The sequence below is a fragment of the Coptis chinensis genome, unplaced genomic scaffold (genome assembly GCF_015680905.1).
Source record: "Coptis chinensis isolate HL-2020 unplaced genomic scaffold, ASM1568090v1 utg10707_pilon_pilon, whole genome shotgun sequence".
Lineage (NCBI taxonomy): Eukaryota > Viridiplantae > Streptophyta > Magnoliopsida > Ranunculales > Ranunculaceae > Coptis > Coptis chinensis.
The window spans coordinates 105,838-131,626 of record NW_028238096.1 but is presented as its reverse complement, the minus strand read 5'-3'; the positions used below and the strand labels follow the sequence as shown (position 1 = coordinate 131,626).

At 39.6% G+C, this 25,789-nt stretch overlaps 1 non-coding gene and 3 pseudogenes across 4 annotated transcripts; 3 read left to right on the top strand and 1 right to left on the bottom strand.

Annotated features, from left to right (window-relative positions):
* Nucleotides 1–2,092: 2,092 nt before the first annotated feature.
* On the top strand, nt 2,093–2,163 carry TRNAG-GCC (transfer RNA glycine (anticodon GCC)). Its single transcript has one exon. It is a non-coding gene; the product is annotated as a tRNA-Gly (tRNA).
* Nucleotides 2,164–2,204: 41 nt separating this feature from the next.
* LOC147474217 (small ribosomal subunit protein bS16m/bS16c-like) lies at nt 2,205–24,073 on the top strand (annotated as a pseudogene). Its single transcript, XR_015210074.1, has 4 exons — nt 2,205–2,388; nt 3,123–3,291; nt 3,429–3,474; nt 23,637–24,073. The product of XR_015210074.1 is annotated as a small ribosomal subunit protein bS16m/bS16c-like (transcript).
* LOC147474218 (putative mitochondrial protein AtMg00370) lies at nt 3,907–17,404 on the bottom strand (annotated as a pseudogene). Its single transcript, XR_015210073.1, has 2 exons — nt 16,361–17,404; nt 3,907–7,646 (listed from the first exon to the last, which is right to left on the bottom strand). The product of XR_015210073.1 is annotated as a putative mitochondrial protein AtMg00370 (transcript).
* LOC147474219 (NADH-ubiquinone oxidoreductase chain 2 pseudogene) lies at nt 8,027–14,162 on the top strand (annotated as a pseudogene). The gene is made up of 2 exons (XR_015210072.1): nt 8,027–12,232; nt 13,621–14,162. The product of XR_015210072.1 is annotated as an NADH-ubiquinone oxidoreductase chain 2 pseudogene (transcript).
* Nucleotides 24,074–25,789: the final 1,716 nt, after the last annotated feature.

The window sequence follows — 25,789 nt, the reverse complement described above, 5'->3', positions numbered from 1 at the left end:
AAAAAGATCACGATTAATTGTTGTTTTTGCGCTGATCCACCAACTCGTGATACTTTAGTGCCATCAATGTGCAATATGACAACTCAAAGATCATCCGAATAATCGTCTCCGCATCAAACACGCACCTAGGCAACATCACGGATACACACCCAACGCAAGTAGTGGTGGAGGCAAGGATTTGGATGAGGGTTAGACATGAAGATAGCCTAACGCCCTAACACACACAAACAAAAAAAAGTGACGCAATTTCGTTTTAACTCCCTAAACCCTAAACCTTAAACCCTAAACCATAAACCTAAAAATAAAAATAAAATGATGATGATGATTTTTTTTAATAGTTTTTTTTGTAGTATATACTCTACGAATAAAAGAAAATATTGTTGTTTTTATTGTTGTAATTTTTATTATTTTTTATTATTTATAATATATATACTCTTCGAATAAAAAAAAATGTTTTTTTATTTTTATTTTTTGTTTTTTTTGTAGTATATACTCTTCGAATAAAAGAAAATTTTGTTGTTGTTGTTTTTTAAGTGGAAATTTTATTGATAATGATAACGAGTTTTACAAATAATTAGGACAAGCGTGCAACAAGCTGTGACTCAAGTCCTTTATGAACGGCAAATCCTATCCTCTTGAATACAAACTCGTTCGAACCACCTGCCATTAGGTTGCAGTTCATAACTTTCTGCAATCACTTAAGGAGCTTAACAGATTGTTGTGGCAAGAAACCAAAAGTGTCGAAACTGAACAGAATCAAACAATGCTAGTTAGCTTTACAAGCCTCCTCGTGTTTCTAAATCTTACCTGCTGCTGCCTCATTAGTTGTTTCTCCCAACTCAAATATTGCATTCCCGAGCCGTACCAACGGAGAGGCTCTAGTTACATCAAAACATGTATGCCACCACACAAACCAACTTTAGACCAATACATCCACATGCCGAAGTGTTAATCTTCCCCCATTCGGATCAGTGAAAAAATTCACAGGAGCCTCTTTCTTCACTTGTACTTCAACCCTGCAAAATGCATCACATAAAATATCCTTGACATGATCATATCGGTATTTGAAACCTGAAAAATGTATACAATGTGCTGTTAATGATACTCCGTGCATGAATGTTCAAGAAAAGATGTAAAAACTATTGCGTACATATTATATTAAGTTTCAAATAAGAAATCCTAATTCGAATACTAGTGTGAGATATCTAGACAATTTTTTCACCACAACCTACATCGGTATAATTTACCATTGAAGCTTCTTTAGTGAATTTATTTGGATTTATCCTCTGAAATTGAATATGGTGGATGGTCTTTTATAAGTTTACTAAGAATAACAAATATGCCAAGTAAAAAACCAATTTCAACCCTATGTGCAGCTCCTCTAAAATCCCATGGTCAAGTGGTGAACCTGTCTCCAGTGGCGCTGAATATCGGAGTGTATGTCGTGGGGGTTCACAGGATATTTCTATGTCTATTTCAAAGTCAATGTATGGTATTTTCAATGTGTGAACTGTGGTCCTAGCATATATGTGAAACATAACTGTTTGTGTACTTACTAGCTCGTCAATCAAGTGCATTGAAATTGCACGATTTCTCTAATCCTGATTCGGATGGCTTCTGTTATTATCATCGCTCAGCTGAAACCTGCTTGCTCGAACCTAATTTCATGGAGTACACAGTTTCCTGTTCTGAAGCTGACTACAAGGCTTTGTGGATGAGATCCTAGCCTTGAAAGGGTGACTACAAGGCTTTGTCTTCGTGTTCCAATTTTGAAACGAAGTACTAATTCAATCTTCTATACGACACTATACAGCCATTTAGAGTTTTCTTATCATATTTTCATATTTATGTTGCCACATAGAGACGAGACATATGATTAACCATACTCTATTCACAATACAATACTGTATATATAACTTATTTTAGGTGGGTCATTTAATTGTAAAGATTCATATATTTCACATTCTTCATCCATTTAAACAAAAATTGTCGGTTGTCTTCAAGTCACATATAGTTTCTTTCTCCTCAGTTCTCAAGGTTTGTTCTTCCTTAAGTTGTCATGAGATTACTACGTGCAGCAATTTAACATCAAGCACCAGTGGTCTAGTGGTAGAATAGTACCCTGCCACGGTACAGACCCGGGTTCGATTCCCGGCTGGTGCAAAACTATTATCAGCTCTCTTTTTTATCCGGGTCCACAAGAATATATTTGTTTATATTTCTCTCTACTCACTCTCGGAGTGCTCAGAGCCTCAGACAGTCACACTCAATTTACTCAAACTCGTTCTTATATTTCTCTCTACTCACTCTCGGAGTGCTCAGAGCCTCAGACAGTCACACTCAATTACTCAAACTCGTTTCTGATTCTCTCTCTGCTGTGTCACAAAGGTGAAACCGTGAAACCTTACTACTCTTCAATCAATTTTTAATTTTTTTATTATAATTTTATAATTTCATTAACATGCTATGACCTTAATACTCTTCAATCAATTTTTAATTTTTTTATTATAATTTTATAATTTCATTAACATGTTATGACGCTAACTTGCCTTCAAAGGGGGTTGGGGAGGGGAGGGGAGGGGTTCCATTTTTTTTTATTATTTTCGTTCAATTTGTAGAAATAGAATCAGAATTACTTGTAAAAAAAATCAATGATTACTAATAACTTAGTATGAAAATGAGTGATAGTTGACCATAATTTTATAGAGAGAGAAATTTCAAAACCATAGATAATTCTAGGGATTTCGGATCGGATTGGATCGGATTAACTTCCTTAACCTAATATACTAGTCAAATCCGATCGGATTCAAAATATATTTTCAATTTCGAAACTTTCAGAAATTTCAGAATAATTTGGGAATTTCGAAATACTTGGTAAATTTTCAAATATCTCTTTACTTTCAATTATTTTTAGAATATCATACGCCAATGTTCATTATAGGGAGAGAAAACCATGTCCACAACACCAATGTACCAATAACAATATAAACCCTTCTAAAATCTCCACTTCCTTAAAATCAAATTTTCAATTTTTATTATAATTTCACAATCACACCAACTTCCTCTCAATTTGGTCTCCGAATTTTTTTCAATTTCTAACTTTTTTCTCCCTCAATTTACAGAGATATAAAGCCATACTAGTTTATTTCAGTTGCAAAATGGCGGTAAGATTGAGACTATCACGATTTGGGTGCAAAAACAAACCATTTTATAGAGTTATGGCTGCAAATAGTAGATCTCCAAGAGATGGCAAACATCTTGAAGTCTTGGGCTATTACAATCCTTTGCCTGGTGCATTTCCCCCTTCCATTTATTAATGATTCTTATCAGCTAAAGTGTTAATTTTTATACTGCTCATTGTTCAATTTGAAGTTATTTATTATCCTTTTTATTAAATTTTGTAATTTTTATTTTCTGAGATTATGTAGGTCAGGATGGAGGGAAACGGATGGGTTTAAACTTCGATAGAGTGAAGTAAGTATAATATTTTAGATTATGATAGTCATTGTTATGGTTCTTGGTAGTCTATGAAGTGATTTTCTTTTTGAGAATTGCAATATTAGTTCTATGTAAATGCGTAATGTAATGACGGTAGGGATGTAGGTGACCATTGTAGTAGCCATATTCAGGGATGTATCACATAAGTACTGGGCCAAGAGATAAGGCCCAGACCATAGTGTGTATTGGGCCCAGAAAATAGGCTCAGGACCAAACTATGTCCAGGGAGTAACCCTAAGAGAGGGAGAGAAAAAGGGAGGGAGGAGGAGATAGAGAGAGAGGGAGAGGTGAACTACGGCGGCTTGATCCCGACTAGTTAGTTACAATAACATTCCTACTGCTGGAGGAGTGCACTAGTCATCATGTATAAAGGCGAATGGCCTTCAATACATTAGTCTTCCCTTCCCCGTCTTAACGGATGGATTTTAAGATTGCATTCCCTTCCTCCCCCGGATCCGGGATAGCAAGCAATAGAACGAGTCAACCGATCGGTCCTAGTTCTTCCTGTTCCGCTTCCCTTTCCCCACCTCCCACCCAATGGATGAGAATCCAATCAATAAAGGTAGGCCTCACTTTCTTCCCGTCCTGGTGGAAATGCAACAAATAATGGAATCAAGGAAGGAAGGGTTTGACTTAGATGTGGCAAAGGATGTCGACCTATAACTATAACCTTGGCTCAGCCCGCTTAGGTTTCATGTAGTGGAGTCAGCTTCAAAACGGAAGGCTTAACGCTTCTGGCTGAAAAAGCTGTTGCTTGCTGCTTGTTGTCTACTTCAGCGAGCCTTCACTGCCCCGTTCTGTAACATCCCTTCTTTCGTCCGTCCACGAGGCTGTAAAAAGAGAGAAAGGGGGCTATCTAGGGGGAGTCGTGGCGGTTGTATGCCACGAGGTCCCTATGGACAAGGGGACAAGTGAATCATCGCTTTTTGAAGCAGGCAGCCCTCTACCATCCATCCCATTGCATTCCATCGTCTCGTATTGTACTGTACCGTATCAGACCAGAGAATCTATTGAGAGATTTAGAGAATTCTCTAATTCTATATTCTATATTTGTATATTGATAGGGATCCCCATTCATTCCTGGATTCCCGTCACTACGGATTGATTGTCCCTACCTAACTACACGGTAGTGGTCTAGGGAGCGCAATTGCTAGAGCACGGAGAATTAAGAGTAATGATTTCAGCAAGAGCCGCGGACGGACTACTCTAGTGAGTCTAGTGACTACTAGAGTAGAGTAAAAAGGTATGGTATAGCAGCCTTTCGAGCGAGCCTCTGGGATCTCCTGTAAACCCCATGATGTGGTAAAGGGAGGATATTAGGGGAAGCAGTGAGTGGAGATTCCCCTGCGGAGAGTCGGATGAGGGGAGACCTTCACGCCCGGTTGAGGGCGGGGATATCCCGACCCTACTATCATTATGCCTTTGCAATGTTACTTGGTTCAACTCCATTTGTGACCTTTTCATTATGTGGGACTCTCTATCTTCTTGGGTAGATAATCGATCGTCTTTCATTTTTATAGTGAGTCGTTTTTATAATAATAAGTCAAGTCAAGAATAATAATCGAACTGGAGGAGCTTGCCAGGATGGCTTGGTAAGCAAGCAACCAGTTATGTAGGCGCCAACTCCCAGTTCTTTCTCTTCTTTCTTTTCTATTTGTTTGTTGGAGCCACTTCATGGAAAAGATTGTGTATTTGGGATCTTTGTTTATCTATGTTACTTTACTATTAATGAATAGACTACGGCTTATTAAGCAGGGCGGCTTCTTTTTTATCGAGAGACATGGCTCAAAAGCACTTTGCCAACGCAAGCGCAATAAGTAGTCATTGGTAACAGTGGCTGATTGAATCCTTCCTTACACAGTAAATAAGCAGCTCTACCATTTCGGGAACATGAGTCTTCAGAGCATCATAAGTGTAACCCATCTGCCCGCCGCCCTTGAGAGCCCTAAGTCGATCGAGAAGCTGCAGTCCCGGGATAGATTCAGTGAAGCGTTAGTACACGGAACACTGACTAAACCGCCTGGAGCTCTAAAAAAGAAAATGGCTTTAGTGGAAGGCTTCGTAAGTGAGGGAAGGTTCTTAGCCACGGTGACCGGCCTTAGTAAGGCACTGTTGGGCGATGCTTTCTCGATCTCTCTCTCACTTGAAGGAAGATAGCCACTTCTCTTATCTACGCAATTATGATAGAGTTATTTTTGAAGATGTCCAGAATGGAAAAAGCATGCACTACTTCTTCTCAGGTCATCTATCCTTTTTCTTTCCCTAGCGACTGAAGTGCCCCATAAGCTATAAGGGCGAGCTATATGTATAAATTCCGTGAGCAGCGATTGAACTGAACGCGTTCCAAGTGCATCCAGCAGGAATAGAACCTACTGAATTAGCCCCTTCCTTGTATAGGTTAGCTTTTAACCATTCAGCCATGGATGCAAAAGAGACTCGGCGAGTGAACTAGGTTTTGGTATTCCTGTCTAGAAGGCGAATGAGATAAAAAATGCCATGTGTACAAATCCATGAAAGAAATAATATCAACCAAATAACCTGATTTGCCAGGGCGCCCAAATCAGCGAGGGCGCTTCCAGCCGACGTGCAAAAAGTCTCCGAGGGTTTCCCTTGCGCCAACAAATCATGATAACAGCGAATAATGTCTTCAAAAGAAGAAGAGGAAGTGAAGAGGCCACTTGTTATATGACCGTGAAAGTCCGGGTCTACCACAGTGCCTGTTCTTTCGAAAAGTAAGTCCAGCTGGACTAAGACCTCTTCCTCCAATACTTCTTCCGCCATATCTTCCACGGCATCCGGGCCTCCTCCTTCGAGAGACGACCTAAGTAAGAAAAGCTTAGCCGCTGGGCAACCACAATGGCAAATAGGAAACCCAGGTTGCTAAACCCGAAAAGAGGTACTCCAATTTCTAATAGTTCATTTATAGCTTCGAAAGATCTCTAATATCGTTCATTTCCTCATTGAGCTCAGCTATTTTTCAAGCTCAACGCAGTTTTTAATCGAAAGGTTTTTGTCTCAGATTAGCTCTCCGTGGTTCCATGGTATGTGCCACTAATAGTTGGTAAATCGGATCGTTCCGCATTTCGACCTATTGATGGTTTATTGGCCGCTTACCCAAGAGTCTTTTTCGCTATTTTCCGGGCGGTGCCGGTCAAATGCCTCCGTCCAGCGGAGAGAGCCTCAATGTGGGTCTCCTTCCGAATGCACTCAAATGTTTAGCTAAACCTGCATGCAGAGGAATAACTTGGGGTTAATGCTTCAATGAGAGAACCCTACAAAAAAGGAGGGGATGGTCATTGCAAAAAAGATGGACACCTATCCCCTTTCCTTGACCGAGAAAGGGCAAGTCCGGCCAGGAAAGGACCGCCTCTCCCTCAATTTAATTAGGTTAGGTCGAGGTGCACTGATTGAAGAAATGAGCAGATGGAACGGGCGATCTCACGAATCTTAGCTCAATCTAAGATGGGTGCCAATACTTCCCCAGTTCAAACTCTCGGCAATGGATTAGAACCTTAGGGAGGACTAGCTATAACTGGGAATCAAAACATGTTATAACTAGCTCCTCCTAAGGGTACCCGTTGTCAAGTAGGACCTCACGCACAAGAAGGCAGTGATTGGGTAACTAGTAGCCTCCAGGACAACTGTCCTTAAAAACTGTTTGCTGCATGGCTTAACTTTTTCATGGGTCTAAGGAACCCTGTGATAGAACATCGTAGATTCCTTGTCTACTGGCTTGCTTTCGTTACATTGTTCCGTCACAGTTCGAGGATCCATTTTTCTCAAAAAAAGTATGAACGATGGCTTTGGACTTACAAAAGGGTACCCCGATAGCATTAGCAGCCATAGTCACAGCAAACTTGTATTAGAGATGGGTGTCATCACAACGATAGCTAGGGGCGTAAAGTGGAGTCTTTAACCGTGTACAGCCGATTCGATTTACTTCAGGCCTGGGCATGGGAACGCTTTCCCAGCCTCAAGATGCCATTTCTTTTTTCAAGCACGGCCCTCCCATCAGACTTTGAAGATGGAACAACCTCGATAGCACTGGAATGCAATAAAATTTGGATCAATACATACACAGGCCGTATAGTACCGTCCCCTTCTCTAATAGGGCAATAGGGAAAGGCCAAAGTATTATCAGGATCCGACTAGGATGAGAAGTGGTGCTAACTCGGTTTCACCCCCTGCCCTGGGTAAAAGACTTTGCCATCATTACGAGATGTACATGTATCACAGGCATGATGTAAGGCCAAGGACAAAATGGGGACTCCACAGATGGCCGGAAGCATCATACCGTAAAAACCGCGTAGCAAGACAGTTTGGTTTTGACCAAAAAATTCCCCTCCACGGAAGTGGAGACGAATAGTATTCGTGTGGCCAACTTTGTTACGAACATTTCCCAAAAGAAGCTAAAGTCAATATTATTTCTGCAACTCGGCAAGGCAAAAAAAAACCACTGCTAAGTACGACAAGTGGTGGGAGAAATACCAGAAAGCCTGTGGAGACATGTTCGAAGAGTGAGCAATTTAAAGCGAGCAAGCCTACCAATATTAGTGAATAAGATGATTACCGTTGATTGCCAAAGAAGCCTAAATATGGCAAGCACTTTAACACCCGTGATACACCTTCAGAACCAAGAATAATGGCAAGACGAGTTCCGTGGGATCAAACTAACTAATGCAATCAGTTTAGTTCATGAGCTTTACCCCTTTCTGACCAAGGGGATGAATCGGAATGAAAAACTTCTTTGATTTGCCCTTTCCTTCTTAACAGAGGGCTCCGATAGAGCTTTCTGAGGCTAGGTTCCTATTCGAGATCCCTATCTCTGCTTGGTGAAAGAATGCCTTCGTCTTCAACCGATAACTATCATTCCGATATTCCATCCCAAGCATCAAATCAATGGGGTGAAAGGCGGGCTCGAGAGTCGATCGACTCATATTCTTCAATAGACTTCGGAGCCAATCGCGGGATGCTAAGACCCTTTCTTAGCTGATACAACTAGCGAGAAAAAAAGGGGTAAATGTGAATTCCGACCTTAGCGCTTCCAGGTGCTTTTCTTCTTTGGTGGAAAGACCAGGAATGGAGGTTTTTGATGCTTCAATCGTGGACGGGCTGGGTCCTGCTTTTAGAGCAATTCCTTCTAACGAAATAAAGAAAGACTGACCCCTTGAATATGAGTAAGACCGCTCATCTATATGGGTAAGAAAGTCCGCTTTAAATTCAATAGATAAGGGAGGCTTGCATTCCTCGATTAACATGTATCGGCTTATCCGGGCTAGCTCCAACGGAAAGCAAAGCATGGTAGAAAGAAAGATGATGCACAAAGAAAAAGGGCGATGCTAGCGGAATGAGTAGGCCTAACTCCTCTATTTCAGATCCATCACCCCCGTCGCCGTCACCACCATCATCGAAATGGGGGACGCGTCATTGCCGGAACAAGAAAAGCGAAGCGAGCCGCGCCAGAAAATGGGGTCAGTGATAATTCTTTATGTAGTCCAACCGAGCTCATTGGGAGCACTTCTTGCTTCATAGTGACTTCATATGGGCTATTCAAAGAAAGCATCGAGATAGATTTCAAGTTGAGAGGCCAGAGCCAGCTTCACCAAAGTTGGAGCCGTCATCCTTTGTACAGACAGCCCTTTTCACATATGCTGAATTACATTTCAGCAGTGGATGGGGAGCGGGGGTGGAAATGGGTACAAGAACGAGGGAACTTCAGGCTCGGGGCACCGTACGTCGATTTCACCCTGCGGGCCGCTTGAACGGGAATAGAGGAACTGGGGTGGAGAATCTGACAAAACTGCCTGAAAAGAGCGTCGACATTCAAAAAATCGGGTGGTAGCAAGGTGCTAAATGAAACCAAAAGCAAAGCTCAATTCCTAGCTGCTAGAGCTACATATAAGGCGACTACCTTAGCTGTTCTAGTAGCTCCTTTGATTTAGCGTAGGGAGGGTGTAAGCTCTATAGTACAATAGCTTTGGGCTATTTTGTATACTATATAGGAAGAGATAGCAGCGGCTGGCTATTAGCTTTGCTTTTGCAATTAGCTCTAGCTAGTACTTTAGGAGCCATTTGGTGTAGAACCACCGAAGCTATTGCATTGATAGGTGGGGTAGAAAGGTTGAGCGGAGGCAGGCAATTGAATCCTTCGCAAATGTTGCAACTACTTAAGGCCATTCGAGCGAGTCTCCTCAACATCAGAATGGAACCAACCCAGCTTTTCTATCTCCATCCCTTCCAGTACCGAAAGTGATTTATTGCAGCAACTTATTGCTGACTTGAGCATGAGCCAGGGTACAACTTATTCTGTTGTTCTGCTAATACTGTGCATCAGGTATCAGGTACTCTTCCTTGTCTGTCAGTTCATCTTCTAACGTGTCGGAGACTTGGCGCCTATTATGTATGTGTTTAAAGCCCACTTGCCGACTCGGGCCATGGATACTAGTACCTTCTTTGAAAGATTCCGATACTCCTTAACCCTTAAGTCAGCTACTCTCCTTCGAGTACCTAATTGCATTACCTACTTTATCCTTCGTAGTGATTTGTTCTAGTCGAGGCCAGAAAAAACCAACCATTGCAGCTAGACAGCCACCACTGCATTCCTATGTTTTACGGTCTTTAGCGACTACAGCCGATCGACGGAAGGCATCTCTGATTCACCACTGAACGGCTTTGGCTTTATTATTCTACTCGACCGATATAGTATATGACAGCTTCGAGGGGGATGAATGCGGAAAGGAATTGATCGGCATCAAGGGATGGGAGGGGGCCAAGCTCGATTCGATATAGTATAATATCCGTATGGGGTTTTTCGAATGCCCTTAATTTCACGGAGATCACCAATTACGATTTCGCTTATGGTAAAGTAAGCTAAGCGAAAGCCTCTCTGCAATGAGGGACAAAAGCTGGCCTTACTAGATCGGGGCGAAAGTCCGATTGGTTGAATAAGTCAGGAATCAGACATAGAAAAGGGATTCTAAATGAGAATGAGGGATTGCCATCATAAGCAGTAGTTTCACCGGCCAACTAACTCAAAGCGTTGATTCCGATTTTCCGTAGAGTGAGCAATCGATCGATTGGCTTGGAGAGGACGAGAGCAGGTAGTGCAGTTGACTAGCAATGTCGAGTTCTGGCTGGAGAGTTCCATGTTCAGATTCGGCGAAAGGACAAGGTCAGGGATCTCAAACTAAAAGGCTCACTAGTGTAAATGTGGTTGAGGTTTCGATTCAGGCTATTTCAGTGGAATGGAAAACAACTGCCCTTACTAAAAGCAAAAAGGAAGTCGTAAGCGCTAACAGTAAATCTTAATGAAGGCCTACAGGTAGATTTTGCGGGCATTCAAAGGGAAATGAAAACAAAAAGCAAACACCTAAAAGCACATCTGTCTTTACGTTCCGAAGGTAGTATCTCTTAAGTGATTATGATGAATCCTTAATTTGCTCAGTCGTCATTGATTCGTGGGGGGGTCATGGATGTAACAAAATTGGGTTCGACTCCCATAGCCCCGATGTGGCGAAAAATACTTATTTTTCTAATAGACTCTCATGACCATGAAAAATCGGTCCCAACTTACTTCGAGGTTTTCTATTTCCCATAGAATTTTTTTCCTTATTTACTATATTCTGAGTGTTATTCTCAAAATTATGGATCCCGCCTATTTGAAAACTGTACTTTTGAGAGTGGGCTTACTTTTATTTGGTGGGGCCCTTTTTTCGATCCTCGGGCATTTTGGCCTTTCTCCCTCTTTGTCTTGGGCAGTTGGTTTAGCTTCAAGAACCGTAGCTGTAGCTGTCGAAGACTCCCCTCTTGGGCATCACATGATGCCGCATGCCGGGGCAGGTTCGGCTCCAGCGTCTAGCTCAGTCAACGTGGAGTTAAGCCTCGCTCAGCCAGGGTAAGGTTCGGCTTCAGCTCCAGAGGAGCCTGTTCGGAATAATTTGGATCTCCATTTTCCGCCCGAAACTGATCGGAATCCAGAACCTGAGGTTCAGCAAGTCCCTGAAGGGGGGGGGTGAGGTCAACGTAGAACCACCTTATCCGGATCCGGATAGGCTTGAGGTGCGTGATTATAAAATAGAGTCATTTTCTAAACTCATAAAGCCTATTATTGAGCATCAGGTTTTTCTTTAAGGGTTTCGAAAGAGAGCATTCAGATTCCATCCGCCCGAAGTTTTTAGGTGGAAGCGACTCATCCATGAGTATTCCACTCCAAAGCGAAAGGGTGGAGTAGGGACCAGACCGGAACAAAAGGCTCTTAGTGACCTTAACCAGTGGTTAAGCACCTATATGAATGCCATCAATCGAGAAGGGATGGGTAATCCACGCGCTAATGATAGGTCGAAAGTCAATAAAAGAAATTCCGACATCGGTAAAATTATAGACCAACTCGTCGTAAATTACCCCCCTGGGAAGTCGTAACAAGGTAGCCGTAGGGGAACCTGTGGCTGGATTGAATCCTTCCATCCCGGTGAGTCAGTCACCTTCCTTCGTCGGCGTGCAGCCTGCCTGCTGAAGACCGTAAGTAACTCAGTGCTCCATACGGGGGAAATGAAAGCAGAATTTGTTCGGATCCCTCCCACATGTTCAATCTTTTTTTAGCGGTTTCCCCAGAGATCTTTATCATTAACGCAACCTTCATTTTGCTCATTCATGGAGTTGTATTTAGTACCTCTAAGAAAGATGATTATCCACCGTTAGTCAGTAATGTGGGTTGGCTTGGATTACTTAGTGTTGCGCGCCTAGGAGGGCAGCGCTTTGGGATGGAGGAGCTATTATCGCCCAGCTCCCCTAACCTAACGCGGCACCGGTTGGACTGCAGGGAACCGTAGCATGGGGGCGTCTAATCCTTTTGCCGCCGCAAGGCTGGCTAATCGTCGCAGCAGGAGCAAGGGAACTCCCCTGGTTCTGGAAGGCACATGAGTCCGAACGCTATTATGAATGTGCGACCGACACTACACTACGTAGGTACCTGTGCAGGTGGGCGCCGGTCGGTCCTAGAAACGGCGCAGCGCGCCGAGGAGTTAACAACCGGACGTGCGTGCTGCAACCTAGGGATCACCAGGCAACTCTTTTCGCTCTATAGGGATCGGGGGCATAGCACAATTCTTCTTGGAGGAGGGTTGGTTTGCCCGGGTGACTGATCCTGCCATAATGTACTCCTACCTATAGCACCGGCAACCAAGTCGAGCATACATAATGACGATCTTCATGCGTGAATAGCGGGAGGAAAGAAAGGCGGTAGATGATAATGAAAAAGATGGTCCGGGACGGGCGGAATGGATGAGCGAAAGGTGCCATGGAGTGGGGAATATCCCGAAGTCTCATGTAAGACAACTAAATGCACCTCGAGGCCGAGGAACTGGGGACCTTCGAGCACACGGGATAGGCAATTGAGAGATAGAGCTAGCCTATTCGTTATGGGGAATCAATGCTCCGGGCGAATAGAGCTTACCTCCGGCACTGGCTTTCTCCGGGCGATATTAGCTTAGCCGCGCTCAATAGGCGGTTTTGCTTCCTCTCGGCGGCCTTACTTACCTTACCCCGCTACACTCCCACTCCAATCGCCGCCGAGCAAGATGCATTCGCGATTTCCTCTTACGGTGGACCGGAGTATGACGGGACGGAAGAGAAAGACTTTTTCTCTGGCGGGCTTTCTCGTAAAGCCAAAGGCGCCCCAAGACAAGGTACAACTGTTGGGAAGGGGACATGATCAATAGAACTGGCGGCAGGATCCCGGGATAGTGGCCCATTCCTAACCTCGCATTCTTTTAGGTGTAGTGTAGTTAGCAGCGGAACTACATGAGAAGAAGCATACTTCAAGTTAGCAACCGCCGAGGTTGTTACGGCGAAGAAGCAAAAGAAAACTAAAGCGTTAGCGTTAGCTTTTAGCGTTAGGCTTCGGCGTTGCTTGTTGGAGTGGAGAGCGGAAGTTTCATGTAGTTCCGTCGGCCACGCGCGCAGCGCAGAGCGGAGTTTTCACGCAGGTTCGCTCATCTTTGGAGGGAGCATCCCCACTTAGTGATCGGTCCGCTAGTTCCGCCAAATCAAAAGAAGTTATCGCGGACGAGCCACATGCGGGAAACTTGCACGTGTGGTTCGGCCGGGGTTTCCTTCGGTATCTAATAAAACCTTGCTTACGCTGCCCGGGAAATCACCTCTCCTAACTATTGCCCATTTATTCGGAAGAATCTTTTTAGGAGGGACAATTCTACATATTTCTACCAAATCCTTCTATTATTTAGTACGGCTGGTACCATTTCGATGTGTTTCGATTCTTCCGAACAAGAGAGGTTTGATGCTTCGAAGCCATTGTATTAATTCCACTTCCTACTCGCGGTATGCTCTTTATGATTCCGGCTCATGATTCAATTGCCATGTATTTAGCTATTGAGCCTCAAAGTTTATGTTTTATGTGATCGCAGCATCAAAAAGAAAGTATGAATTTTCCACGGGCCGCTCGAAATATTTGATCTTAGGTGCATTTCCCTCACGGAATATTATTGTTCGGCATGCGACCGACAACAGCGTCACGATATCTATTAATATCTTTTCTTAGAATGTTGTTGTTAATTGATATCGTAAACTATCGGATCGGGTATTACTTAGATGTGAAACTTGCGGACCTCATTGGTTGTGATATTGATCTTACGGGGAATTCAAAATGATAAGAATATATATATATAGACTTGTAGAGACCCTCTATGTAGATTTGTCTATCTAGGGCGATCGATCTACATCTTTCCCCATAGCCCAGGGCTGTGTCTCGATCTCCTACGTCGCGAAATCTGAGGGACTAGTTCCTATAGAGATTCATTCCCCTTGGTCTAATTCCACGGCGGAGTCATGGCGCATAAAGTGAAGATTGGGGGAGTAGAGCAAAATCCCCTTATGGGGTATTAGAAGGTGTAACCTAGGCAACGAAAAAGGGCCCGATACTTCAACTAGAGGAGCGACCGGTTGGTTCACCAAACCCGACCAGCGTCCACACGTTCTCAGTCGAAGGGATCGGTGCCCTTATACCGCTCCTCCCCGAATTTCGTTATCGGGCCGAGCGGGGAATGGCCGTTAGTGGACACCCACCACTTTTCACGGTTAGAGGCCCTCTTTAAAACATTAATAAAAGATGTTTTACGGGGGCGGAAAGACTTCGGTCATAGGAACTTAAGACCACCACTACGCTACCGGTAAACGAAAACCACCTCGACCGGATCTACCGAGCGAATCGGGCCGGGCCGCCTTGCCTTGAAAGAATTCACGCTGCCACCCGGCTTTCCCAAAATAAGGGGAGATCTGGCGCTTCTGCTCACGGAAACATCCGACCTATACTATAGTAAAGTCGTCCGCGTATCTTCGATCTCCTTTCCTTCTATTCATCAGATTTTTTGCTTTGACCAAAAGTGATGGTGTTGGCTAAAAAGGGGAGAGAGGCCAGCTTAACTTCTTCATTTTGTTTAGGTTCTCTCCGTTTAGATGCGTGAATGGCGGTTCTCGGGCGAGGGAATCGTTAGGCTAGAATGAAACTTTTACATGAAAATTCTAACAATTATTTTGATTGGTATGAATTTGTTAGAAATGCCGTTTTTTCCGTTAGTATAGCTTATTTGAATATTTATAAGCGTTTCTTTTATATGGTCCAGCTTATTCATATTTTGAATTTTAACTTAATCAATTTTTTGTTAAAATAGGTCCTAGGAGAATTTTTTGGGACAAAATACTAAATGTAATATATAATTGGTCATATAATCGAGGTTACATAGACCATTTTTATGCAAAAACCTTAACTAGGGCTATAAGAGGATTATCGAGAACTAACTCATTTTTTGATAGACAAGTAATTGATGGAATTACAAATGGTATTGGTGTTACAAGTTTCTTTGTAGCGAGAGATTATAAAATATGTAGAGTATCTCTTCTTATCTCTTTTTTACTTATTTGATATATCCATTTTTTATTAATTTACTATTTACTTGAGTTTCTTCCTTGTCTAGAGCTTCAATTCGGTTGATAAGTTCGTTGCTTTCGAGTTTTTTTTGTTTTGTTTATTGGTATAAACCCAATGATTATCTGACTCTTACGAGGATAGTTTTTGTGCAATGAGAAAAACATCTTCTGTTGTATCATTTCAAAAGCGTTGACAAACTAGGTGGGTATGTAAAAGATATTCTTTGTTTTCCATCACCGGCATGTATAAAAAAAATATTGTGACATTTCATTTCTCACAGCGTTTTCAAATCGATCCTTTTTTATATATCTCAATGGGCGATTCCATCGTTTATAGTCGAAAAGAAGAGTAACAAGAGGTTTTTCAAAACCGAATAGGTTTTCTATATCTTTATTTATTTCTAACCGAATTTTCTTGATTTCCATCAAGATAAGAATTTTCATAAACTGGGCTATTTTTATAGTATGTCTCTTTAAAGTGAAAATTGAATTCATCCTTTGTTTTTTTTTTTTCCATTCAAATTCACTTTCGGATCTCTTCCATTTCATCTATTTTGTCCGGATCCTCCTTTTTTCTTCGAACAAAGGAAAGGGGAAGGGTCTTCTTCGGTGGATCCCTCTTGTTCTGTTTAGTCCCCTTCGTTTAGGAAGTTGTTTCTATTTCTACATCTTTTCTTCCTCACTTTTCCCCTTTCTTCCTTTTTGAGGTTTCTTTCGGTTTCTTAGTGACAATAGGCGATGGTATTACGCCTAAATATAAATAGTAGACATTGGGTGATAAATAAGAGAATACTAAAAATTCGAGCCATAGAATTTCTCAATTCGGACGCTATAAGGTACTTATTCGATCTAATAGAATTCTTTTGCCGTATCGAATAATACCAATCCAACCCATTTCATGAATAAAATGTGACCAATTAACCAACCAACAAAACTACTTGTTACAAATAACATCTTGTTGTTGCATCGAAACATATAAATGTTGACTAATCGGCTAACGTTGAACTTGGTAAAATGAAATGGTTGAATAATTGAAAAATGAGATTATTCAAGAATACACATTGAATCTTTGAGATTACGCATTGAATTTCTGGTAGTAGATCCATAATAAAAAAAGTGTTTGTGATTGTTCGGAAGAAATGAAACAAAAGATACGGTAGAACTAGGGCCGGTTATTGTATGAGGTCTACCCAATGCTAGATGAGAGGCGATAATAGATCGATATGAACATCATGAGCTGTCCCCAATAAAACCGGTTATTGTTGATACCTCCTTCTCGGTTCCTTCTTCCATAACCGAGCTCGGAGAAGGGAAGATATAAGAGGGCCTATGGAGAATGTGGTCGAAATCCATAATAGAGTCCGACCACAACGAATTGATTATCTTCATGCGTAAGGATAATAGATTACCTAGTAGAAAATATTTCAAAATCATCACAAACCTCCCTTTTCTCTTTTCTATTGCAATTTCTCGATTATTATATGATGATTTCTTAACTTTCCATATATAGAAATAGAAACAGATAGGCTAGAAACGACATGGGATGTAGGTGACCATATCTTCAGTTAATTGTCAATTCATGAGTTTACTTTTAGTTTGTGATAATATACAGAAGAATCAGGGAATAATATATGTGTAGTACTCATATGGAAGAAATGCTCTCACCTTATCAAGGGATGACCCCTTTGGTTGTTTTCTTTATCTTATTCATTTGTCAATAAGTACTCTCCTTAAGTTCCATTGACACACCTATGAAGTATCCGACACGGCGTAGGTATATAAGCTTCATAAAAAAAAAATATAAGCTTCAATGACTAATACACGGATAAATATCCAACTAGTATTATTTTTTTCTTCTCTCTCTGACAACACTTTTTGTACAACAGTTTATACAACACCCTTGAACTAAGAGCTAATACTTTGTAGGTATGGTATTATCACCATAAAGATCATATATACAAATTTTGAGTTCATTCGAAATCTCTACTCCCTTCAAAAGTTGATTTGAAAATGTGATTTTTTTTTTAATGGTTAGGGATTTAAAATTTTGTAACCTTCTTTTGACATCTTTAGAAATTTCCAAATGAGCCTATTTTTTTGCGGGGTTGTCATTCATGGTAGAAAGATGTCATCCACAAAAATCAATTAAGTAAATAAATTTGTAGAGTGAGATATAGTAGGGATGTAAATGGGGCTGGTTTGCCATCTCCATCTCCGTCCCCTAACTTCAATTTTATTCCCCATACCCACCATTCCTCATACCCGCCCCAATCCCCACTTGAGAGTAGTCGGGGATTCTTTATCCCTGCCCCGTATGGGTACCGGGTCCCCATACTCTCCCCATTCCTCATTAACCAACTTTGAAACAAAGAAAAAAAAAATCATGACTTGTACTCATCATACTCACTTTTAATAAAAACTAATAGGCTTTCACAGTAGTCTAGGTGGTAGATTAAATTTGCTAAGTACAAAAATATTTGTGCTTCCCTGCGTTGTTTAACACATACTCCAGAAGTTATGATCCTTCAGCCTGTAATATAGATTGTATAGAGCAAACAGAAGTTTCTTGTATTTCATTGTTTCTTTCTAATATAAGGCATTCCCCCTTTTTACAAAAAAAAGACAAAAGACAAAAGGCATAACAAAAGCCTCTTCCACCACAAAAACCAAAAAATTGTTTTTTTAATGACTTCATGGTTCTGTCTCAAGGATCAGTGCAACCGCCATCCTACAACAATAAATAATAGCAATTGGTATCAATATATATAATCAAAATCAGATTAACGTGATTTCTTATAAATACTTTGCTCTATCATTTACCTCATCAACATCCATGTCTTCAGTGTATAAACTTTTCCCACATGGTGTTCCTAGCACTAAAAGAATTAAAAAAATGATTAGCTCACATTTAACTAACAAAAAGTACAGTTCAACTTTTTCATAAAGAGATTTAACTACTTGAAATTTCATCCCATAACCAATCTTGAGCACACATTAATATCTCCAAGGTCTTTGGAAGGAGTTTACTATGATGCGGACTGACAATTCTACCACTAGTACTGAAAGCAGACACGGAAGCAACGGTAGTCACTGGAATGGCTAAAACATCACTAGCAATAGCAAGCAAAGTAGTATATTTATTTCCATTTGTTTTCCACCAAGCCAATAAGTCAAAGTCATCTTTTCTGGGTAAGATATGCTCCTCCAAATAATAGTCAAGTTCTGACTTAACATGCTCAGTAGTAGAAGTACTACTTGAAACAAACAAGTCGAACATATTAGATAAATAACATCCTTTCTTTCCATGAACCCCTTGTGATCTGAGAAAACCCTTCACTTGAAGTTTCACCTATATGACGAGCTTTCACATTTGATTTCTCATTAGCTTGATAATCTTTTAACAACCGCACAAAGATCCCGAACAACTTTAATTTCTTTTTCCTCACCATTTGGAAAAACAAGAAGAAAATAGAACTTCGACCCCTTTCATCTTATATCGTGGATCCAAAACATTCCCTACATCCATTATGCCAAGAAGAGATCCAATACTTTTCAATTTTTTTGATCATTTTACATTTGCCATGTGGTCGAACTTCACGCTATAGTTAGAATCCCCCACTCATTAAGTGCTACTCTAATCTCACAAATTTTAGGAAAAACAAGTTAATTGTGGGATATTTAGTTCTTAAAACAATTCCGTTATAAAAAAAAAAATTCCAACCTATCACAAACTTCATCGCTAACAACCAATCTTCATCACTAGGCCAACACTTGTATAAGCTTCACGATGTTTCAAACAAAAAAGGCATCCTTGTATATCAAAGCAGTGTGAAGCATTAAATAGGTTGAGTTCCACCTAGTTTACGCAATCTAGGGCTAGTTTAAGAGTGTTTGAAATGTTTAATAGACTTTAACCGCCTCGGAAAAAATTTCCTCTCTTTTTTTAGGTGTTGTTGTCCAAGAGGGCAACACCATCACGAACTTTCTCAATACTGTAGTAATCAAATCTAACCCATCCTTTGCAATCAAATTCAAAATATGAGCAAAGACCTGGCCTTGCATGGAGTGCATCACCACCTAGTAACAATTCATTACAAGAAAGCTTCTCCAAAAGAAGGGCAACCATAGAATCATTAGTCGCATACAATTATCTACCATCCAAAGTCGATAGTTTACGATCTAGATTCCAATCCAACAAGCATTTAATCAAAGCATCGATGAAGTCTTCGAGGAGGTATGAGGACATGGTACATATATAAACCTTGTACAAAATGAAAGATTAAAATATTTAGCAAATGCAACATTTACCAAATGCAAAAAAACAAAAAAAAACAAAAATTATGAAAGAGAGAAACACCAGTACAAGAGTCCAAGAGTCATCAATGAAATGTGTTGTGACAACCATAAATCTCCTTTTTTGGTTAGAAGATGTCCACATATCAGTAGTAATGGTAATTCTACTCCGAGTTTTTCCCATCAATTCCATGGCTTTACTCTTTGCATCTTCATAAATCCTAAAAATTTCTTTCTTCACTAAGTCTTGGGAAAAATACGATAACATGGGTTGGATATTCTGCGTAACTCCCTAAATCCATAATACTCAACCATTGCAATTGGATACTCGTGCAATATTATCAATTTTGCAAGCGAGTTCAATGCACTTTCTTGGTCGAAGGAATAGGTGCTCATAATGGTTTTCCCATCAGCTTTTTCGAGAGCAACTCAACATTGGTTGTCTTATATCCGTTAAGGACATATCCTTAAATGATTACACAAGTGTGATGTCCCATCCTTAGGCCCCCTACAAGCTTATTTGCACAATAATTACAAATAGCCTTCATTGCATTATTGATTTTCTGTTTTTGAAGTGGTTCCACACTTGTAAGTAGGTCTTCTTTTTCTACTTTTAAGTAAGTTGACTTTCATCACCACCCGTTTGGAGTTATTTGGATTCTACCAAAGTCGCGGGAATAGATTGATCGAAGAGTAGTAATTGTTGCATGACTAACATTACTAGCTTCATCTTCTCTGGCGTAGACATATCTCACTGAAAAGAAACCAAATATAAACAATTTTATACAAACACTTGAGTAGCTAGAGTAATATCATACCTTTCTACATTAAGGAAGAAAATTAATTGCAAATAGTTAACATTTTATGAGGCGTTGTTGCGACATGCAATATATGAAAGAAAATTATTATTAGAGGGTACATATTGATATGAGTTGGTCGGCATAATACAAACCACGTTAGAAAGAGAAGAAGCTTAGAAGCAATATGATATTCTTCTTTGTTAATGCTTGTTAATGTTGTACAAGAGAAAGCCACAAATATACAACATATAAGTTGCATAAATATTAAAACATAAACAAATTGATAAATGGTGGAGAGAGAGAGAGTGAACTTACCTAAAATAGTGAGATCTTGAGGGTAACACCGTAACAATTGGATTGTTTGTCTCTAAGAGATGAAAAATGCATGAGAATGGAGAGAAGATATATTGTTTGAGTGAAAGAGTATTAGTGTGGTATTCTTAGTTTCTTAGTAAAGAAGACACAGTAGCACACATATCGATAATGACTTGGGGAAGAGAAAACAATCGTACATAATCTTATTGACTTTTGGTGCTCTTTTTTTTTACATTGGTGTTCTAGACTTCCAGTCTAAGTATCTAATAACTAGTATCTTTCTTATAACAAAAATTGCCTTTGGTCTTGTGATTTGAGGGTTGCTTGTCCATAAGGGAGGTCTTGTGTTCGACTAGTATAGAAGTGAAAACCTTTTAATTAACAATAGAAAAAACACTATAATACATACATACATAATCAGGTCAGGGGTTGGGTTGGAGACCCGTCCCCACCCCATCCCCGCTTGAGACCAGTCGGGGATTCCCCGTACCCGCCCCCATACCCATTTAGTACCCCCCATACCCGCCCCATTAGGGTTGGATCCCCATGGAGCCCAGTACCCATGGGTAATATTTACATCCCGAAGATATAGGCCATTGTATAAACTGTCGTATAAAAAGTGTTATATATATATATTTGGAGTGTCGATGTTAAATAGCTCACTGGAGTTAATGGCCTTCGGCTCATTCTTCGACATAAAAAAACTTTAGTATAGAGTGTCTTAGTTTATCACCTCTTGGAAGTAGTCCTACAGTGTTCCTAACTTAATCCTATTCTTAACGGCTAAACTTCATATAACTTATCCTATCTTTAAATCTCAACGTCTTCAATGCGTATTGGGCGTCCACTATGCATATATAGTGATTTGGAATTAACTGTGGTGTGGATTACTTGGGATAACGGCTGTTATACCCTATGGATATAACATGATCCATTAGCTAAATTTGCAAGCTTCCTTTGGAACTTCAAAACTAATGGAAGGCATTCATTAGAAGGCTGGCTTGTTTGAAACCTGTTTTTCTCCTATTCATAAGGAGGCTAATTATCAAGTTAACGTTAGCTTTACTTGTCTTTCTGTAGTACATGGTTTTCAAATTTTTCCATGATCAAGACTTTGATACATTTTTCAAATTGCATGAAGCACACCTCTATGGTCTAACTGTCCCCTAATTTTGAGGGCAGCATCTTAGGTATCCAGATAACCCCACTCCTTAGACTAAAGTACCAAAGATCCAAAGTGTTAACTTCTAGATATTTCTTGTTTTCTTTAGAAATATCTTTCTAAAAGAAAGCATTTTTGTGCATCTGCTCAAATTTAAAGTCATTAAAGTTAGCTCAGCTGCTCTTTTATCTTTTTTCGTATGGTGGGGAAGGGGTTTCAATATCGATAGTCAGTCATCGATCCAATCTTCCACAAACTATGGATCACATTTACCTGGTATACATCTAAGTCCATCTTCTTAAAGACAACCACTTGAGTACTTGACAATGCCCATATCACAAACAATAAGATATGGATTAGCGAGCTGCTTATTCTCGATCCTTATTCCTTAATTAATTTTAGTCGCAATCTCATGACTCTCTTTTCTTTTTTCCATTACATATTACACAACTTATTTGAGTGGACACCTAGGTGCTTCTGACACTGTAGTGCTCCTTGACTAAGTCACTAGCAACCTTGTGAAGATTTACACCTAGTTTCACTATTTGTTGAAAAAGATTGGCTCGTTTAAATTTAGCCTGTCATACTGTTCTCTATTTTTATGTTTCTTTACTATCTCCCACTAGTTCATGGTATCACACATGCCGCACCATTAGATGCTGCTTCTCTCCTTTGTGATTTTCCTTACGTGTGCCCTGTATTATTTCTCTATTCATTATTAGTTATTTAGTCTTCAAAAAATAACCATCACATATAGGTCTCCATCGCTGACATACTTTTATTGGGTTCTCATCTGACCCTAAGAAATAAAGAAATAAACAGGGCCATCTGCTTTCTCTGACATGCTCGATTCACTTTTCTCGCTCCGCTTGCTGCTGTCCATTCTGTATGCCCTTAATATATGCTTTCTCACTTCTAAGATGAAAGGGAGCCTGACTGCTACCAAGCTGGTGCATATGTTACAAATTGATATTCACGGCTTCACATATAATCAGACCACTAAAAATAGAAGGGTTTGCCTTTTTATTTTGGAATTTTAATCTCAAATTTTGTGAAAAGTCATGCTGTCTCTTTTAATTGTTATCTGTCTTCACTCTTACCGAGGACTGTCTTGGCATCATTTGTTACCTATGTTGTTGACTACGTTTTTTTCTTTGTTTTTTTGTTAATAGCCGTTTGGACAAGCGTTAATACAATACATATAGCCACTTACAAAGGTCTACATGCCTGGCACTTCTTATCCTTGTCCAACATGTGTGATTCTTTATTACATAATCTGTACTACCCACTCTAGTATCAAACTTTCTCACTTTCTTGTCTCAGTTGTTAATTGAAATGTTTTCACCTTTTGTGGTCCTCAATCGATTGAAATGTGTATGATAGTTAAATATTTTGTGCAAGATCTTGTCAGTGAGGCTATTTAACAACTAATCACTAATGAGTGCATTCTTTGTTACTCTTCATGGTGCAATTACTTGCAATGGTTTCCTCAATGATTGGTAGAGCTAAAACACTCTGACAGGTGTTCTATTTCTTTACTAGAGTTGCCAAGATTTCTATGTTAAAACGTTTCTGCATGACTATTGCTTATCTTGTTTTCGCTTTGTCTTCTCTCTATTCTGTTGCAGGTACTGGTTATCAGTTGGTGCCCAACCTTCAGAACCTGTTCAACGCATTCTCTTCAGGGCGGGAGTTTTACCCCCTCCACCAATGCTTGCAATGGAGCGTAAAAAGCGGACCACGTGATACCCGGTCCTATTAATCCTATGACTGGGAAATACATCACCCCCAATAAAAGTTCTGCTGCTGATGAATTGAAAGAGACTGCAGACGATGGAAAGGATGCCAGTGAAGACTCATCTAATCCGTAAAATCTCAGTAAAAACTAAATTTCTTTCTTGGATGTTGGGTTTCATATCTTTGAAGAAAGATTTCAAATAAGACTGAAAATCTTCTAGATTAATTTCAGTGGCCATATTTTCTTGTGTTACTGTTAGGGAGTTTGATTGAGACTCTCATAAGACATACAATGAGAATCTTTACAGAGCGTATTGTGTCACCTCAATTTGTGTGTGTCATACTCTTAATTATGTGTCACATGCTCAATTGCATCTCTGTCTGTCTAGGCGTATTGCAGAAGGATGGGACTGCTAAGTAGGTCTGAAATCTGAAGTGTGCTCTTTGCTTGTTATCAAGAAAGCACTTGTGAGGTTCAGAATATCATATGCAAGGTTGTTATAATTTATAAAAACGGTCTATATATATATATACTAGTATTTTGGGCACACTCTATGAGTGTGAAATTGAGAGTCCAATCAACCAAACCATAAAAGCAAGCCCACCAAAAGCCCAATCCATGTGGCAATGTTGATTTTAAAAAAATTGCAACCGAATCCAGTCAAAATAAGCCAACCAACCAAATTGCAACCCCGATGTGTTTTTTTTACGATTTATTTTATGCTACTTATTCAAAATTGAAATCAATCGAGTTAATAAAAAAATCCCGATTCCAAAATTCAAATTTGAATTGATCATAAAATTTTTAATTTCCGACCCGATTTGTTGCTTTAGATATAAAGAGGTCCCACTGACCCACTAACTAATTTAGACTAAATGTGTTAAATTTGTCGGGATAAAAAAAAAAATGAAATAATTTCCGAATTTTAAAACATATTGGAATTATGTCTGGATTTTTTAAGGAATTGTCGAAATTTAATTGTCTTCTGGCGTGAGCGATGCTACAGTTTTTTATTTATTTATTTATTTTTTGTACTTATTTTATACTATCTATCCGACACCGAAATCAATCGGGATAATAAAAAATCCTGATTCCAAAATTCAAATTTGAATCGAACATAAAAATCTAAATTCCTGGCCCGATTTGTTGCTCTAGATGTAAAAATGTCCCACTAATACACTAATTTAGACTAAATGTGTTAAATTTGTTGGGATAAAAATAAAATAAAATAAGTTCTAAATTTTAAAGTATATTGAAATTTTGTGTGGAATTTCTGATGGAATTGTCGAAATTTCATATTAAAGAGAGAGATGAGATAATGAGGATAAAAAAAATGAAGAGATGAGATATTAAGGAGAGAGAGAGATTAGAGATACTAGCATTAGTGCGTGCTTTGCGTGGATGTTAAAAAGACTTTCTAAAAAGAATGTGATCATATATAGTTCAGTATTTAAAACTTAAGAACCTTTTTTTTTTTTTATGATTACAAATGGCTTTTGATTCCCGATAAGACTAATACTTACTTACACGTGTCCCATTAATGCATTTAATATGGAAATTGTAAAAAGGGTTTTCTTAAAGCTAGGTAGAGTTAGTTAGATAAAAGCCATCTCAGATATGCACGTAACTTATATTAAACCACATGCTATAAATGGAAAGTAAAAAATAAATTACAATGTTGTCTCCTTGTTCGCCAACGTTTTTTGTTTTGTCTCAACATGTAGTAAGGGTTTTTTATAATTTTTTATTTATTAGAAAATTGATCAGACAATTGGATTATCATATTTTGCAGTGTAATAAACAATTACATTCTAACACTACTTCAAAGCTGATTTTTTTTTTTTTTTTAACAAACATCTACTCGGTAAAAAAAAATGATGGAATATCACTAAGATATTGGTGTAGCTCAATAAAACTAACTACACCATTTTTTTCATATGATTTTATGGTATTTCTAGATAATCCAAACAAACTGTTTAGCTATATGTGTTCAAATAGTATGTAATAATATATAGATATGGGTACTATCACTATCTTAAATAG